General features: G+C 43.9%; 2 non-coding genes across 2 annotated transcripts; both read left to right on the forward strand.

Annotated features, from left to right (window-relative positions):
- The first annotated feature begins 4,047 nt into the window (after positions 1-4,047).
- Positions 4,048-4,121, forward strand: trnan-guu (transfer RNA asparagine (anticodon GUU)). Its single transcript has one exon. It is a non-coding gene; the product is annotated as a tRNA-Asn (tRNA).
- Positions 4,122-12,690: 8,569 nt separating this feature from the next.
- Positions 12,691-12,763, forward strand: trnat-agu (transfer RNA threonine (anticodon AGU)). Its single transcript has one exon. It is a non-coding gene; the product is annotated as a tRNA-Thr (tRNA).
- Positions 12,764-17,744: the final 4,981 nt, after the last annotated feature.

A 17,744-nucleotide genomic window follows, 5' to 3' on the forward strand; every position in this document is an offset into this window, starting at 1 on the left:
ACCACTTAAGAAGTTCATGTCAGATCCCCAAACTCAGCACCAATTTCCCATCTGATCCCGATAGCCCTTCATTCACTTAAAGTCCAAACATTTATCCATCTCAGCCTTCAATATACTCATCGACTGAGGATCCACAGAGCTCCAGGCTACAGAATTCCAAAGATTCACAAGCCTTTGGGTGAAGAAATGTCTCCTCACCTCAGTCCTAAATGGCTGACACATTATCCGGAGAATGTGAGTCCAGTTCTAGACGCTCCAGACAGGGGAAAACAGCCTCTCAGCATGTTCACTGTCACTCAGGAATCAACCCAGTGAATCTTGGTTGCACACAGACAGCGAGTGAATGGAGGGAACAAAGAGCACAAAAGTGAACAGAGATCGAGACACAGGCAGAGAGACTGAGAGAGTGAAAGAGAGCGAGGCAGATATACAGGGACAAAAAGAGGCAGACAGAGGGAGAGAGAGTGGTAGACACTGAAAAGAACAGATACACTTCACCATTCCACTTGATTGTTAACTTAGATTGACAGACAGAAAGAGAGAAATAAAGACTTACATTTAAACAGACCCTTTCACCAACCCAGGACAACGGGAAGCCCTTTAGAGTCAATGAAATCTTTTTGAAATGTAGTCACTGTTGTAATCTAAAAGCAGAGAGAGTTTGACAAAAATGCTGATTCAGTAGATGAGAAAATTCGATCTTAAGAAATCCATCTCAATGTAGAATCTTTCTTTCAATCTCCTAAACATTTCATGGTTTGTTTGATGCAGATTCAGCAGATGTAAATCTGCAGGTGAGTGAATAAATTTCACCTCGAATCCCTGACGAAACAGGGACAAAGCATCCCGTTTCTAACAGGTCCTCTCTCAGCCTTCTCTTTTCTAGAGAAAAGAGCTTCAGGCTGTTCAGCCTTTCCTGGTGATTATAACCTATCCGTTCCTGGAACATTTGTGAATCAACTTTTATATTCCTGTTCCTTCCGACACCCGACAGCAGTAGAAACAGTTCCTAATGTCCGAGTGATTTCAGTTTGGTCTATCTGTATTTAAAAATTCATTCTCTCGATGTGTCCATTGCCTTAGCCACTCAACCACAAGGACTCGGTGTCTGTCTGTTTAAATGTTGCTCAGTGACAATTTCGTTCATCCTCCACTTTGTACCTAATCGACCCTCAGAAGCTGAAAAGTCTTCATTCAAAAAAAAGAAAGAAAGCTCCTCTTGTATATTTTAAAACTGCTCTTTTTATTCTCTGTACCACCTTAATATGAAGCCACACAACTAACGTGAATAATGTTTGGATGGTGAAATGGGGAACTGAACCGCATTGAAACACACACAGGAATATACACTGAGACTGACAGAGGGCAAGGGTTTGTCTCTAAGGCGAGGCAAACATCCAGAAAGCAAGGCTTTGTTTTTGTCCCATTTCTAGCTGTAACTTTTCTGAACGCTTGCAGATGAATGGAAATTAGAGAACGCTGGGGGTTTTGGATGTTTTTTATTCAACTTAGTCGAAATTTAATTGTGCAGGTACACTGTAAATTTCAGGAATGATAAGAAGAGTAGTTGTCAGGATTCCAGCCCACCTGTGGAGACCCCAATAGATTCAAAACCTGTTGCCTTAGCAAGACAGTCGCGAATCCAAGCCCCAGATTTGCTTGAATGTAGTTTGTATAAAATCATAGACGGCTACATCAGACGGTCATTGAGCATATTGTTCACATGCCGACTCTCTGGAAGATCAACTCACCGACTGCAATTCCACACCCCGCCTTTTTCCGACAGCAACTCATATTTATATTGTCTCTCCTCATTCCCCCGATCAAAGTAAAACACCGCACACTCCGCTGGGTTTAATGTGAGTTGGGATCTGTTGGTTCAAATTGGACAGCTGCATATTCTAAAAGGAAGGTAACTTGAACGTTTGGCGACGGTGGGATTCGAATGGAATCTATGTTTCTATAGAGACTGGAGCCTTAATCCAGCGGCTTAGACCACTCAGCCACGCCAACAGTTTCTAAAGGGCTAGTCATAATTTACTTCACTGGTCTTGCCAACGAAAAGAACAGAAGCAAAGGAGTAGGGCGGGTGGTGGGGGGGGGGGGGGGGGGGGGGTCATTGGGAAACTAGAACCAGTTCCGCCAGTGAATCAGATCATCCTGCACTTTGTAACAAACAGAAATCATCTCCACTGCTAACTTCTTTTTTCAATGTTTCATTATTTCGATGTTTCAAATGATGTTTATTTTTTTCCTTTGTGACTCTGCGTGTTTACTCAATGAAATGTTGGTAATAGGTAATGAGATTGTATATATTGACTGAGAAAAATGAGGAGATGTTTGGTCAGGGTAAATATTTTTTGATAATTCGATTTGGCATCAACGATTTCAAAAAATTTGAAAACTGTCAAAGGTTTCAGAATCCAACTCTTCATGTCATTGGGTCAGGAAAACTTTGTTAACTTTCAGACATTGTGCATAGACACAGCAGAGGGCCCTGCATCTCTTTCAATATTGTTTTTCTTAACGCAGAGTTTTCAAAATGGAATTGGACAATGACTTGAAAGGGAGAAAAAGATCAGGGTTATGGAAAGAGACAAGTAAATTGAGATTAACTAGAAAGCTCGTTAAACAAAACTAACATAGATTGATTGTCCGAAAGACCTCTTGTAGAGCTGTGCCATTTGATGATGATATTGTTGATCAGTCTGTCTCCAGCATTCCTAAAGAGAACAGCCAAATTCCATTTCTTCAAATCAAATATCCAATGTGCTGCTGCATGACGTCACCGCTTAACATTTTAGTGAAGCCAATTGAGCCTTTGTGCTGTTTTCTGTTTCTGTGGTGCAGTGATTTTCATGCTTGTCTAACACATGAAACGTTCTCCGGTTCAAAACTGGGCAGAGCCATAATCATAATTTGTGGGTTCACGTTGAAGCCACGTGACCTGGTCAGTGTTTATCCCTCAACCAAGAGCACATGATCTGCTCATTGTGACGTGCCTGCTTTTGGCTGTTTCCTGAGCGGTGATTGGCTGCCGTGTTCCCTGCATTACAACAATGACTCCACTTCAATAAAAGCAAAACTGCGGAAATCTGGAAAGGAAAACAGAAAATACAGGAAAAACTCAGCAGGCCTGACAGCATCTTTTGAGAGAGAAACCTGCTGAGTTTTCCAACATTGTCTGTTTTTATTTCTTAATTGGCTGGAAGGTGGTTTGAGACATCCACTGGTCTGGAATAGCGCTATTAAAATGCAAGTCTGTCCTTCTTTAATTATCTTAAATCCCATTCCTCTGGTTGCTGACCCCCGTCAGTGGAAACAGTTTCTCCCCATCTGCTCCATCAAACCGCCCCGTCCCCGTTGCCCCCACCCCCATCACTTTGAGCAGCTCCGTGAAATCTCCGTTTAACCTTCTTTGCTCCATAGAGGACAATCCCGGTCTCCATAAACTCTCCACAAAACTGAATTTCCTCATCTCTGGACATGATGCAATGCGGAGGATTGAGACGAGATTTTGGAATATATTGTCAGTTGGCAGGTCGGAAAATGGAGAAAGAACCAAAACAGAACTCTCAGTCTCCAGCTTTGTGAATCTTCAGATATTCTTTGGGAACCGGAATCAGAGGAGAATGAAGGGTGAACTGTCCGACTGACCAGAGACAGTCAAGGCACCTTTCCCTTCTTTAAGACGTTGGAACATTGACCCCATGTTATCAGTGAAATTAGCTGATCTGAGACATTGAAAGGATTCTCGTTACTGCACCTCAGGAATTCAAACTTAATATCGGCTTTGGGACAATCAGAATACTTGGTAACAGACAAGACAGAGAAAGACTCGAAGGAAGACGGCACCGGTTGTAGGAGAGCTGGTTCCCGGTGACAGGGATGTGTTTGCAGTGGGTGGGATCAGACTGTTTCCATGTATCCACAATGAATGTCCCACCCTTTATTTTGGAAGAGTAAAACTGATAGAGAATAATTGTCATTCCTGGAGCAGCAATCTGAAACTTTAACTTGATGACACCATTATAAGCAGTTGCATCGGTCTCTGTGGCGCAATTGGTCAGCGCGTTCGGCTGTTAACCGAAAGGTTGGTGGTTCGAGACCACCCAGGGACGAAACTTCCCCTTTTTTTCAGCATTAATTGTCACTCAGTTCCCGGTTGTCATTGACTACTGGAGCTGAATGTCAAGATCCCGGAAAAGTTGCCGGCTCCACTATTATCCAGTGAGCTCCCAGGTAAGCAGCTTTTTTTCGAATATTCATTTCAAATATAATGAGAAAACATTTAGACCGACCATGTACCGATATCCAACACACTGGAAATTTATGAAGTTATTGGATTCAAACAAACCCATCAATTGTTCTTTCTTCCTCAGCTGCACAGTGAGTGAGACAGGGAAAAGCAGAAAAGCAGCAATATTCCGGCCCCGCACTCTCCAATCACCCGCTGCCAGCAGAAAGCGGCGACTGCAGCTTCAGTCAGCGGGTTACTGCCCATCCCTGAGACGCAAGATACCCCAACCAGGGCCAAACCTCACAACACACCGAGCACAGGCTCAGGAAAACTCAGGTAGATTATATCACGGTCACAAAACCTCGGAGCAGCATTTACAGAATACCCGAGTGAGTGAGTCACAAATAAAAGTCACACCAACTTTCTAAATCTTTTCACTGTCAAATTCCTTCATTTTATTCAAAAGCTGACTGATATGAATCTGAAAATGAGCACCATGGGATTTGAGTTACCGAGTGACTTGTTTTACAATGATTGTCCTTCAGATTTGCAATTCAATTTGTGCTGGATATTGAAGCGAATCTGTTTTCAAAATGAGGACACAAGCAGTTAAATGTTGAATCCAGAAACAGATCCAGAGGAAAATGGATCATAATGTTTGGAAGCAGTTGCAGCTGAGAAGCGGAAGCTATGAATTATGTTATTGATGATTGAGTGCAAAGCATTGGGGCCTTGGTCAATCGTCGTGTCCCAGTGGTGAAAACGATGCTTTTAAAATCCACTGGGGTTTCCCCAGGAAAGTTCCAATCTTACCGACTGTGCTTCTTATTATTGCTGATTTCAACCTGGTGTCCACAGAACTCTCGGATCAATGGAAGAAAAAATATCCAAACATTATCCTGATTTTTGGACTCTAAGGGAATGAAGGGCGATCGGGATCGGGTGGGAATTTGGTGTTGAGGCTGGAGATCCGCCATGATCTTATAAAGTGACGGAGGAGGCTTGTGGGGCCTTATGACGTATTGTTGCTGCTTTGATTCTGTTCTATTTGAGTAGCAATGCTAGGAAAGGCGATGAGCAGTAATAATGAAGCTCGGTTTCAAATACCACTTCCACTGCTGCTGAAATTGTCCTTTTGGTCGAAAAAGTGGCAGCTCACAGTTAAAGCAGGTGTGTGTGGTGTTTCACTTTAACAGAAATACTGAGAGACATCAAAATATAAATGGCTGTGGAGAAAAGGCGGGGTTGTTGAATTAGCTGTGAAACTTGTGCAGGACAGATATTCGCCTCCAGCTCTTTCTGCCCATCCAGGTCAATTAGCTGCTTGATGCAAACACAGTCAGATGGTGTGAACGTAAAACAGAACGTGATCGGTTTACAGATAGCAGCGGACAGAGACACCAGGATCTTCCTGATTCGCCCGAGTACTGATTACAGGAATGTGCACAGTGCCGATTATCCACAATCTCACTTCCCTTCCAGTCTTGTCTACGTTGTTCAGCTTTGAAAATGCTCATATTTTCACATTGGATTTCAATGTGAAGAAAGCAGAGCTGTGAAAAGCTTATATAGTTCAGCAGATGTACTGCAAGAAGTTACATAACAGGCAGACGATAACAATGCTCTTTGGACGCGGTGAGCTCCAGTGAAGGATTGACACCATTCATGTGTCGCTCAATTAGTCTTGTGACAAATCTCGTGCTGGAAATGACAATAAATCTCGCTGAATTTGCTCTGTGCTTTGATTTCAAACAAGCCAAATACAAGGTAAGAAAGTACATCTCGCTCGAGTGGGTTATAAAATGGAAGAATGACTCGTGCTGTTGGGAAACATAAAATTATAGAAAGTTGCAGCACAGAAAGAGGCCGTTCGGCCTGGCGTGCAGCTGTCAATGTGCAGTAATGATTGGTTGATCCATGAGGAGTGATATTTATGTCAGTGCAAACAGTAGGCAGCAAAATTTGACCTTTTCCCACACATATTTTTTCTGGCGCCACCATCTCTGTGGTCAGTGCTTTGCACCCAGCCCTTCTCTTGTCCTCTTTTCATTCCCTCACTCCGCTTCTGTCTTTGTTCTCGACTTGTCCAAATATGACATTTCCAACTCTGCGGCGAAAGTTCAACTATCACCCCACTGGTTCTGGTGGAGCTGTTAAATTTTTTCAATCCATAAGTAATTAATACTCATTTTAACGATAACAAATTTACATTCCCTGATCGGGAATCGAACCCGGGCTGCTACTGAGAAAGTGCCGAATCCTGACCACTAGACCATCAGGGAAGCTGTCATCTCAATTTCCGTGCTCCTCTCCCCCACTCTAACCTGTATCTCTCTGAACTTGCTGCACTCCGTTCTCTCAGGTCCAACCCTGACATTGTCATCAAACCCGCTGACAATGGTAGTGCTGTTGTTGTCTGGCGCACTGACCTCTACTTCGCAGAGGCTGAGCGTCAACTCGCAGACACTTCCTCCTACCTGCCCCTGGACCATGACCCCACCACAGAACATCAAGCCATTGTTTCCAGGACTGTTACTGACCTCATCTCCTCTAGAGATCTTCCTTCCACAGCTTCCAATTTCATAGTCTCCCAGCCTCGGATGGCCCGCTTCTACCTCCTACCCAAAATCAACAAACAGAACTGTCCCGGCAGACCGATCGTGTCAGCCTGTTCCTGCCCCACGGAACTCATTTCTTGCTATCTTGACTCCCTTCTCTCTCCCCTTGTCCAGTCCCTTCCCACCTACATCCGTGATTTCTCTGACACACCGACATCTTATCAACAATTTACAGTTCCCTGGCCCCAACTGCCTCTTCTTCACCATGGACGTCCAATCCCTCTACACCTCCATCCCCCACCGGGATGGTCTGAGGGCCCTTAGCTTCTTCCTCGAACAGAGGCCAGAAAAATGCCCATCCACCACTACTCCCCTCCGTCTGGCTGAACTTGTTCTCTCACTGAACAATTTCTCCTTAAACTCCTCTCACTTCCTCCAAATAAAAGGTGTGGCTATGGGTACCCGCATGGGCCCCAGTTATGCCTGTCTCTTTATGGGGTATGTGGAACATTCCCTGTTCCAGTCCTATTCCGGCCCCCTCCCACAACTCTTTCTCCGGTACATCGATGATCACTTCGGTGCTGCTTCACGCTCTCGTCGGGACCTGGAAAAATTTATTAATTTTGCTTCCAATTTCCACCCCTCCATAATTTTCACATGGTTCATTGCTGACAATGCCCTTCCCTTCCTTGACCTGCCTGTCTCAATTTCTGGTGATAGACTGTCCACCAATATTCATTACAAGCCTACCGAATCCCACGGCTACCTTGACTACAACTCCTCACACCCTGCTTCGTGTAAGGACTCCATCCCATTCTCTCAGTTCCTTCTCCTCCGTCGCATCTGTTCTGATGATGCCAATTTCAAAAACAGTTCCTCTGACATGTCTTCCTTCTTCCTTAATCGAGGTTTTCCACCCACAGTGGTTGACAGGGCCCTCAACCGTGTCCAGCCCATCTCCCGCGCATCTGCCCCCACACCTTCCTCTCCCTCCCAGAACCATGATAGGGTCCGCCTTGTCCTCACTTATCACCTCACCAGCCTCTGCATTCAAAGGATCATCCTCCGCCATTTCCACCAACTCCAGAATGATGCCACCACCAAACACATCTTCCCTTCACCCCTACCCCCGGCAGCATTCCGCAGGTATCGTTCCCTCCGGGACACCTTGGTCCTCTCCTCCATCACCCCCTACACCTCAAACCCTCCCACGGCACCTTCCCATGCAACCGCAGAAGGAGCAACACCTGCCGCTTTACTTCCCTCCTCCTCACCGTCCAAGGATCCAAATACTCCTTTCAAGTGAAGTAGCATTTCACTTGCACTTCCCTCAATTTAGTCTACTGCATTCGTTGCTCCCAATGCAGTTTCCTCTACATTGGAGAGACCAAACGCAGACTGGGTGACCACTTTGGGGAACACCTTCGGTCTGTCTGCAAGCATGATCCAGGCCTCCCTATCGCTTGCCATTTCAACACACCACCCTGCCCTCATGTCCGCATGTCCGTCTTTGGCCTGCTGCAATGTTCCAATGAAGCTCAACGCAAACTGAAGGAACAGCACCTCATCTTCCTATTAGGCACTTTACAGCATTCCAGACTGAATATTGAGTTCAACAACTTTAGATCATGAACTCTCTCCTCTATCCCCACCCCCTTTCCGATCCCCCTTTTTTACCAACAATTTATGTATTTTTTTCTTTTCCCACCTATTTCCATTATTTTTAAATGAATTTCCATCCATTGTTTTATCTCTACCTTTTAGCCTATTTCGATCCCTTCCCCCCACCCCACCCCCATTAGGGCTATCTGTACCTTGCTCGTCCTGATTTCTACCCTTAATGTCACCTATTAGCACATTTCTTAGCTAATATCACCACCGTCAACATCTCTTTGTCCTTTTGTCTATGACATCTTTTGGCAATCTCCACCTATCACTGGCCCTCTAGCCAGCTCTACCTGTCTCCCCCCAACCCCCCCACCCCCCCCGCCCCCCACCCACCCCCCCACACCCCCCACACCCCGCCCCCCACCCACTCCCTCCCCCGCCATAAAACAGCTTATATGTCAGCTCTCTTCTTTTTTTCCTTAGTTCTGTTGAAGAGTCATACGGACTCGAGACGTTAACTGTGTTCCTTTCCGCAGATGCTGTCAGACCTGCTGAGTTTTTCCAGATATTTTTTTTTCTGTTTTTGTTAGGGAAGCTGTCAAGTTGCTTTCAGTTTGGTTTATCGACGTTGCTTTTATCCATTTTTCCATTTTAGATGGAACCAATTCTTCAGTCAATGACGACAACGGTTTCTGTGAGCTGGAACAAGAAATTGACAGTGAGATGAAATAGCCCCACAAGCTGCTCAATTTCCTAAACCCATCACTGCGGCTCCTGTGAAACTGACAAGGGAACACACGGCAGACATTCATCACTGAAAGTAACTGAGACACATCAAATTCTAAACTCTTTCATGTCTCATCTCTTTCTGCTTCTGTCCCTGCCTCGCCTCCAGCTCCTTCTACCTGTCCAGCTCCCAGGTTAATTAGCTGCTTGATGCAGGTACAGTAAGTTCATGACATGGAAAGCAGGGACTGGGAATGTGGGACCCACGGATTTTAGAAATAGTGAGTTTGCAGGTGACATGGAAAAGATAAACTAGAATCTCATCTTCCTGATTCTCCCAGATACGGATTACAGGAATGTGCACAGTGCCGATTATCCACAGTCGCAGACTCCTCCCAGCCTTGTGCACGTTGTTAAGCTTTGAACCCACTCGCAAGAGTGGATTATAAAATGGCAGAATCAGTGTGAAAGAAGTAACCGTGATGTTAGGAAATATCAAATTGTAGAAAGTTATGGTAAAGAAAGAGGCAATTCGGCCCTGTGTGCTGCTTTCAAAGAACTTTAAAGAAGGGTCATACGGAAATACATTAACTCTGTTTCTCTTTCCAGACATGCTGAATTTTTCCAGCATTTTCTTTTTTTATTTAAATCCACTGTATTTTGTTTTTATCTCTGGATTTCTAGACCATGACAATGCCACTACGCCACTTCCTGAATGCCAACAAATTAATAAGAAAATACGGATGTGTTTGGATAGGTTTTTTCCTATTTAAATGATAAATCCTCAGGCGGCAGGATTCGAACTCATGTGTTCATTTTTAACAACAAATGTAAATGATTGAACATTCACTCACACTTAAATGAGCAAGTTTGGATAATGTTTTTGCCCGGCTTCAAACCGCTGCTCTGCCACATGTGAAATGACCGTGACCCCCACTGCCCTGCACAAACCCTGCGCTGTAAAGATCCCAATGGAGCTGTCTGGAATGTTAAACGGTGACGTCATGCAGCAGCACTTTGGGTCTTTGCTTTGAAGAAATGGAATTCGGCTGTTCTCATTAGGAATGCTGGAGACAGACTGATCAACAATGTCATCATCAAATTGCACAGCTCAGTAAGAGGCCCTAAGATGGAAGCAAAATACTGTAGATACTGGAAATCTGAAATAAAAACAGAAAGTGCTGGGAAAAACTCATCAGGTCTGGCAACATATGTGGAGAGAGAAGCTGAGTTAACGTTCTGAGTCCGTATGTCTCTTCTTCAGATTCAGGCCGACTCGAAGCATTAACTCTGCTTCTCTCTCCACAGGTGTTGTCAGACCTGTTGAGTTTTTCCAGCATTTCCTGTTTTTACTACAATGTGAAGCCCTTCACCTCATCGTATCTGTGCCAGCTATTTTTAAAGAGCTAACCAATTCGTCTCAAATTCCTTCTCTCTTTCCTTAAACCTGAGTTTTCCCCCTTTCAATCATTGTCCATTTCTCGCTTGAAGAAGGAGTTTCTGCAGAATCCATGCTCAGTTTGCTTTAGTTAACAAAGTTTCCCTGACACAATGACATGAAGAGTTGGACTAGGATTCCTTTTACAGTTTTTGATACAAACATTATTTATTTATTCAATTGATTTCATATCGAATTAGAAAAGAACTTTACCCTGATCAAACAGGTCATCATTATTTCTGAGCTGATATCTACAATCTAATTCCATTTGCTCTACAAACTGGAGAGCTGGATTCAGGTTCCAGTCTCTGGAGGAGTGGGTCCGAATCCCTACGCTCCCAAATTTTCAGTTGCTTCCCACTTTCGGGCACGTTAGGAATTCCCTTTGGGTGAGCAAAAGACAACTCCAGTTTAATACGGGGAGTGGGGTGGGTTGTGGTTCTTTATTTTGGCAGGGTGAACGAGGAGAGACAATGTCAATAGAAATTGCTGTGGGAGAAAGGCGTGTGAGTGGAATTGGTTTAGTTGCTCTTCCTGAGAGCCAGCATAGACACGACGGGCCGTACGACTTACTTCATAGTCATCTCTGATTTGATATGAACATGCTTTCCCTCAGGAAGTGCTGTTAGTCGCGGACGAATGTTGAGGGCGATGGTACTGACATCCATCGGGGTTTCCCCAATGTTGGTTTGCTGACTGCGGTTCTCGTTATTCCCGATTTTAACCAGGTGCCAACAGAATTAGTTATCGGATAAATGGAAACAAACAAAAACTCCCGCGCTTCCATCTGCAAGGATTTGCAAAATCTGCATATGGAAATGGAACACAACTGAGCCGGTTTGGTGGCATCCTTTCTTTCTGGCTGTTTGTCTCTCGTTAGGCCTCTGTCGCTCTCGGTTTATGTGTGTGTGTGTTCCTGTGTGTGTCAATGTGCTTCAGTTCCTCATTTTTACCGATCCACACTTTATTCACCTTAGTTGTGTGGCTTCATATTAAAATCGTAGAGAGAAAAGAAAAACAGGTTTAAAAGGTTCAGGAGGAATTTTCTTTCTGTATTTCTGAGTGGAGACTGTTCAGTTATTAAGTGTCCGTATGTTACAAAGCGGAGGGCGATTGAAATTTTCACTGAGCAACATTTAAACAGACAGACACCGAGCCCATATGTTTGAGTGGTTACGGCAATTAACACATCGAGAGAATGATTTGTAAATACAAATATTCCAAACTGAAATCCCTCGGGCATTAGGAACTGTATTTATTCTCGAAGCTGTTCCACGTGTGACATTTGCAGCTCTGATGTGAAACTTCAACTCTCACTCCATTGATTCGGGCGGAGCTGTTGTGCGTTTCGGTTTTCAATCAATAAGTAAATCAGGCCTGTTTTAACAGTTTGTACCAGATCACTAAACCTTCATTGCCTGGCCGGGAATCGAGTCCGGGCCACGGCGGTGAAAGGGCCGAATCCTCACCTCGAAGTCACGAGGAAAGCTGTCTATAACTCTTGCAACTTGCTTTATCTCCGCCGCATTTGCCGTTTTTCGGGTACTTTCACCAGAGATAAGTTTCTGCTACAGAACTTTATCATAAATGACAACATCGTGCAATGACAGCCACTGTTTTTAAGGGGTGAGCTGCAGTGAAGGGTTGGCACCAATAAAGTGTCGTTCAACTGGTCTGGTTCCAAATCCTGTGCTGGAATTAATGAAAAACTTTGAAATTGCTCAGTGTCTTGACTTCAAAAGCGAGAATGTAAGAAAGTACATTCCCCCAAGCGTGTAATAAAATGTCGGAATGACTGGGAAATGATGCTGGGAAAAATAACATTATAGACAGTTCCAGCAAAGAAAGAGGCCATTCGGCCTGGCGCGCTGCTTTCAAAGAGATTGATTGGTCAGGAGTGATATTTGTGTCAGTGTGAACAGGCAGCAGTAAAATCTCTCACATAACCACGGCAGACATTCATCACTGAAAGCACATCAAATTCTGCCGTTTTCATGTCGCATCTTTTAATTGTCTGTTCTCCATCTCAGACATTTCCAGGTCTATCATATATCATCAATGCGGAGTTGTCCTGTTCCTCATTCCACTAGGAGACTTACTGTGAATAAGACATGGCAAGTGGCTCCATAGCTCAGTGGTTAGAGCACTGGTCTAGTAAACCAGGGGTTGTGAGTTCAATTCTCACTGGGGCCTGCAGTATGAAGTTTGGTGGCAAGGTCACTTTTGAGCAGAGCACTGTAAAAGGGTATCAGAAGGTTATGTGAGTGGCCAACAAAATGGCAGATAGGATATAATGTAGATAGGTGTGTGAATATGTTCACTTGGTCGTAAAAATTAGAACAGCAGAATGCTTTTGAAATTTGTAAGTGCTGATGTTCAAAGAGACTTGTGCAAGCAACGGAGAAAGCGAGCATGCAGGTACAGCAAGCAATTAGGAAGGCCGATGGCAAGGGGTTTGTAATAAAGCAAGGATAAAGAAGTCTGTTTTGGTGAGACGGCATCTAGAATCCCGTGTGCTGTCTTCATCTCCACATTTATAAAATAATATACTGGCAGTGGAGACGGTACAGAGAACGTTCACTAAATTGGTCTCTGGAATGAGCTGGTTGTCCTACGATGAGAGGCTGAATAAATTGGGCTTTTATTCTCTGGAGTTTAGAAGAATGAAAGGCAAACTCATTGAAATCTATAAAATTCTGAGGGGACTTGATAGGGTGGACACAGGGATTGTTTCCGCTGGCCAGGGAGTCTAAAACACTGAGGCACTGTCGCGGGGTAAAGGGCCAATAATTTAGGGCTGAAATGAGGAAAAATTACTTCACCCAAAAGGTTGTGAATCTTTGAATTGTCTACCCAGAGGGTTGTGGATGTTCCATCATTGAATACATTTAAGGCTGGGATGGACAGATGTTTGGTCTCTCGGGGAATTAAGGGATATGGGGAACGGATAATGGAGTTGAAGCCCAAGATCAACCATGATTGAATTGAATGATGGAACAAGCTCGATGGGCCGTGTGGTCTACTCCTGCTCCTATTTCTTGTGATCATGTGTATGATAAAGACAATAATTCATGTTATAATAAAAACAGAAAGTGCTGGAAGTTCTCAGCAGGTCTGACAGCAAATGTGAAAGGAGAAACAGAGTGAAGGTTTCAAGTTTAATGTGACTCTTTTCCAAACCATAAATTGGGTGCGAGTTACGACATTTTGCACAACATCGAGACAGTGAATGGATCCCAGGCGGTGAAAGCACAGAATCTGAACCACTAGGGTGTTTCTATAGCATACATTTTGAACGAAGTTAGCTTCCAACTGAAGGTTTAATGGTTTAAGACAACTTAGACTCCCTCTCTTCCTGCGTCTACTTATATCACTGACATGGTTCTGCTGTGTGCCCTTTGGCTACAAGGAAATCTTGCCCAAACTTTGCCATTTCTGCTGTTATTCAGTAAGTTCCCACACAAATGGATTTATAAATATTCATTTAAAATAAAGCGAGAAAATGGAGGAAGCATGTGAAGGAATGGCAATATATTTCCAAGTCAGGATGGTGAGTGACTTGGAGGGGTACTTCCAGGTGGTGGTGCTCCCATGTGCCTGCTGCCCTTGTCTTTCTAGATGGTGGTGGTCATGGGTTTGGAAGGTGCTGTCGAAGGATTCCTGCAGTGCATCTTGTAGATGGTGCACACTGCTGTCACTGTGCGTCGGTGGTGGAGGGAGTGAATGTTTGTGGATGGGGTGCCAATCAAGTGGGATGCTTTGGTGTCAAGCTTCTTGTGTTTGTTTTTAGGAGCTGCACAAATCCAGGCAAGGGGAGAGGACTCCATCAGAATCCTGACATGTGCCTTTAGATGGTGGACAGGCTTTGGGGAGTTAGGAGGTGAGTTACTCATCGCACAATTCCCAGCCTCTCTGATCTGCACTTGTGGCCACAGTATTTATATGGCTAGCCCAGTTTAGTTTCTGGTCAATGGTAACCTCCAGGATGCTGACAATGCATTTATGATACATGATGCAAGTATTCCAGCTGAAGAATTTTAGATAAATGAATTTATTCAGTGGCAAAGAATACCGCATGAATGAATTAAAAGGGTCAAAGCCTCGACTCAAACCCGTTTCATTGTCTTGTGATTAAAGTGATAGAACCCTACCCTCTGCTGGCACCTCACCGCCACTACAGGCGGTGCTGTTTGCCAGCCTCAGAGAAGTTCAGTTACTGCATGGCTGCATTTGAAAACATATTGACGAATTGTGAATATGGAGCAATACTGTGTGGGATTGAAGTTTGCAGCAGCGTTCGCTCTTTTAACACCTGACCCTGTACATGAACTCTCTCATCATTCCCCATTGGAGGTATTGGCTGGAGCTGGTTGTTGAAAGTTATTTCAGAGTGCAATGTGCACATTTGGTACTGTTATCAGACTCTAATCTCATTCAGAATGGGAGTAGTTAAACTTTGCTGTATTCTGTAATTCCTCTGCAATACATTGTCAATGTTCAACCCGACACATTGGATCTTGTTAAAGCTTTTTTACCACTTATGTCTCCAAGATAATGTTCTCCATTTCTCACATTCTTGGTCCTAGGGGGGAAATTATACATATCAAACACAAACAATATACGGGAGATAATTTATTTTCACATCTTTACAGCCTGGTCAGAGAATCTAAAACATGGGGAACGGCCTCAGGACAAGGGGCCGAACATTTTGGTCTGATATGCGGAGAAATTACTTCACTCAAAGAGTTGTGAACCTTTGGAATTCTCTACCCCAGAGAGCTCTGGATTCTCCATCCACTTTAGTTCGGGATTGGCAGAGTTACAGTGTCTCGGGGATTTAAGGGATATGGGCAAAGGGCGGGAACATGGAGTTGAAGCACAAGTTCTGAATTACAGAGCAGATCGACGGCCATTCCGCCGACTCCTGCTCCTGTTCTTGTGTTCCTGTAAGAATCAATGTTAACGGCTTCCCTGCTTTCGAGAGTCTGCTCCATAGATCGAACACCCAGTGGAATATTAACCTGAACTTTCCAGGTCCATTAGAGGCAGGTTGGAAGGCGGAAAGGCTGGCACTATGCCGGGGAAGGCGTCAGGAAACGTGGAGAGAGGGAATCTGTGTCCGTCCCAGGGCCTCATTTGCTTTTCTCATTGTTGAAAGATAATCAACTCTTCTCAGACAGAAACCAGTTTATTTTTTCTTTTTCTATAACGGTTTTTTTTTCTATATGTGATATTTCCTTCCTTAATTCCTTATCTAAATGTGGCAACTTTTGAATTCCTCTCTGAGGAATGTTATCCATTGCCTTTTTGCCCATTTTACACGCATTTAAATCCGCCCATAGCTTACCCTGATCAGATGTGCACTTATGATCTTCATTAGCCTTTTCCCCCACTGCAGTTTTAAGCATTGATCTTCTGGCTTCATTTATTATCATTTTAAACTAATGCGGAATGAAACAGAACAGTGTGGGATCCTAGCGTTAATATCCTTCCAGTCCGAATACAATCCCTGTAAACTTACAATCGGGAATCTGTCAATCAACTAATTCCGATTCCCTTGCAGTCCTCCATCTGATAGTGGCGATATTTCTTCCAGGGTCCCATCCTTTCCAAAGGAATTGTTTAGAAAGCCTGCAGAAATCCAAATGCATCACATCCACTGTCTATCTTGCCCCATGAATCTCCTTTTGCTCACGTTCAAAGTGATCAGTCAACTAGATAAGCAAGTCCTTTCCTTCATGGACACTTACTGGCTCCTTCTCTCCACATGCCCCATAAAAACTTTCCGTTCTTACGGGTTTACGAGGGGGAACTCATGGTCTGTGATTTCCTGGCTCACCTTTGCGAACATTTTACCGAAGAACAATAAACGATGCATTTTATTTTATCTGCTCGCCAGGCGTCTTTGCAGAATTCAATCATTTTTCACAGATTTATGACAGAACCTGCAGATTTCTCGCTTATTTCCATGAAAATCCTCGGATGCATCTTATCTGGGCCGTGGAGTGATTCACCTGAATTTCCACAGCTCTTCATCAACCATGCTGGTGCTAACGTAATAAATGTAGCAATTTATCCCTGAAAGGCCTATGATCTCATTTGCGGATCAAATGTACATATTAACTGTTCCCTCTTTCATAGAAGATTAAACAAAAATACATATTTACTACAATTATATCCCGGCTAGCATCAGTTGTGTTGCCCTCACTCGATCATATTTTCGCACTCCACCTATGTTATTTTCTTGTAACAACAACACAAATATATTAGCGTTTTCTTCCCTTGCCATACCCTGTTTGAAAGGAGATTTGTTAAAGTTGTCCTGAATCATGACAGTCCGGACAGAGTCGGCAGGGAGAAAGAGTTCCCAATGGTGGAAGATTCGAGAACAAGTGGGCACAGATTTAAGATAATCAGGAAAAGAAGCAACGGCGACATTTAAAAATAAACTTTTTTTCGCGCAGTGAGTGGTTAGGATTTGGAGTGGACAGGCTGAGTGTGTGGTGGAGGCAGATTCAATTGATGCTTTCAAAAATAAATGGCATCTTTTTCGGAAAAGGGAAAAAAATGCTGGGGGAAAATAATGGAGCTAGGTCAATTGCTCCTTTAGATGGTTAGCACGGGCCAGACAAATGGCCTCTTACTTTTCTGTAAGAATTCTTCGATTCTATGATTGATATCAGAAACAGTAAATTAAATCAGCATTTTCACAGCATCTGCAATAGCAAGGTTTGTCCAGCAGATGGAACCGAAACCGTGATTGCTCAAATTGCGTGAGGCCGACATTTCTCAATGGTTGCTGCATTGGCCCTGTCTCCACTCATATCAAACTAGACCCCGTGCCTGTTTAAATAACACTAGGTCGTGTCATTGATTAAATTAGAGGAGGTCATGTCCCACTTATTTCTGTATTCGGCCTAATCTCTACTGTTAGCATACTCAACCAAGGCCCTCTTTCTGTTCTGTGAGACACTATCACTGATGACTGCACGGAACCATGCCTCAGCTAATATCACAAAACTTCATGTCCCAATTGTTAATGCCTTGTACAATGTCCCCCTTTGTACTAAACTGGAACATGTGCCTGTGTGCATTACACGAGGCTTTCCCTCAGTTATTACTTGAGTTGACCCTGCCATGTTCATATTAAGCCAGAGGAAGTAACAGTTAATGC

The sequence above is a fragment of the Cetorhinus maximus genome, unplaced genomic scaffold (assembly GCF_964194155.1).
Source record: "Cetorhinus maximus unplaced genomic scaffold, sCetMax3.hap1.1 HAP1_SCAFFOLD_305, whole genome shotgun sequence".
Taxonomy (NCBI): domain Eukaryota; kingdom Metazoa; phylum Chordata; class Chondrichthyes; order Lamniformes; family Cetorhinidae; genus Cetorhinus; species Cetorhinus maximus.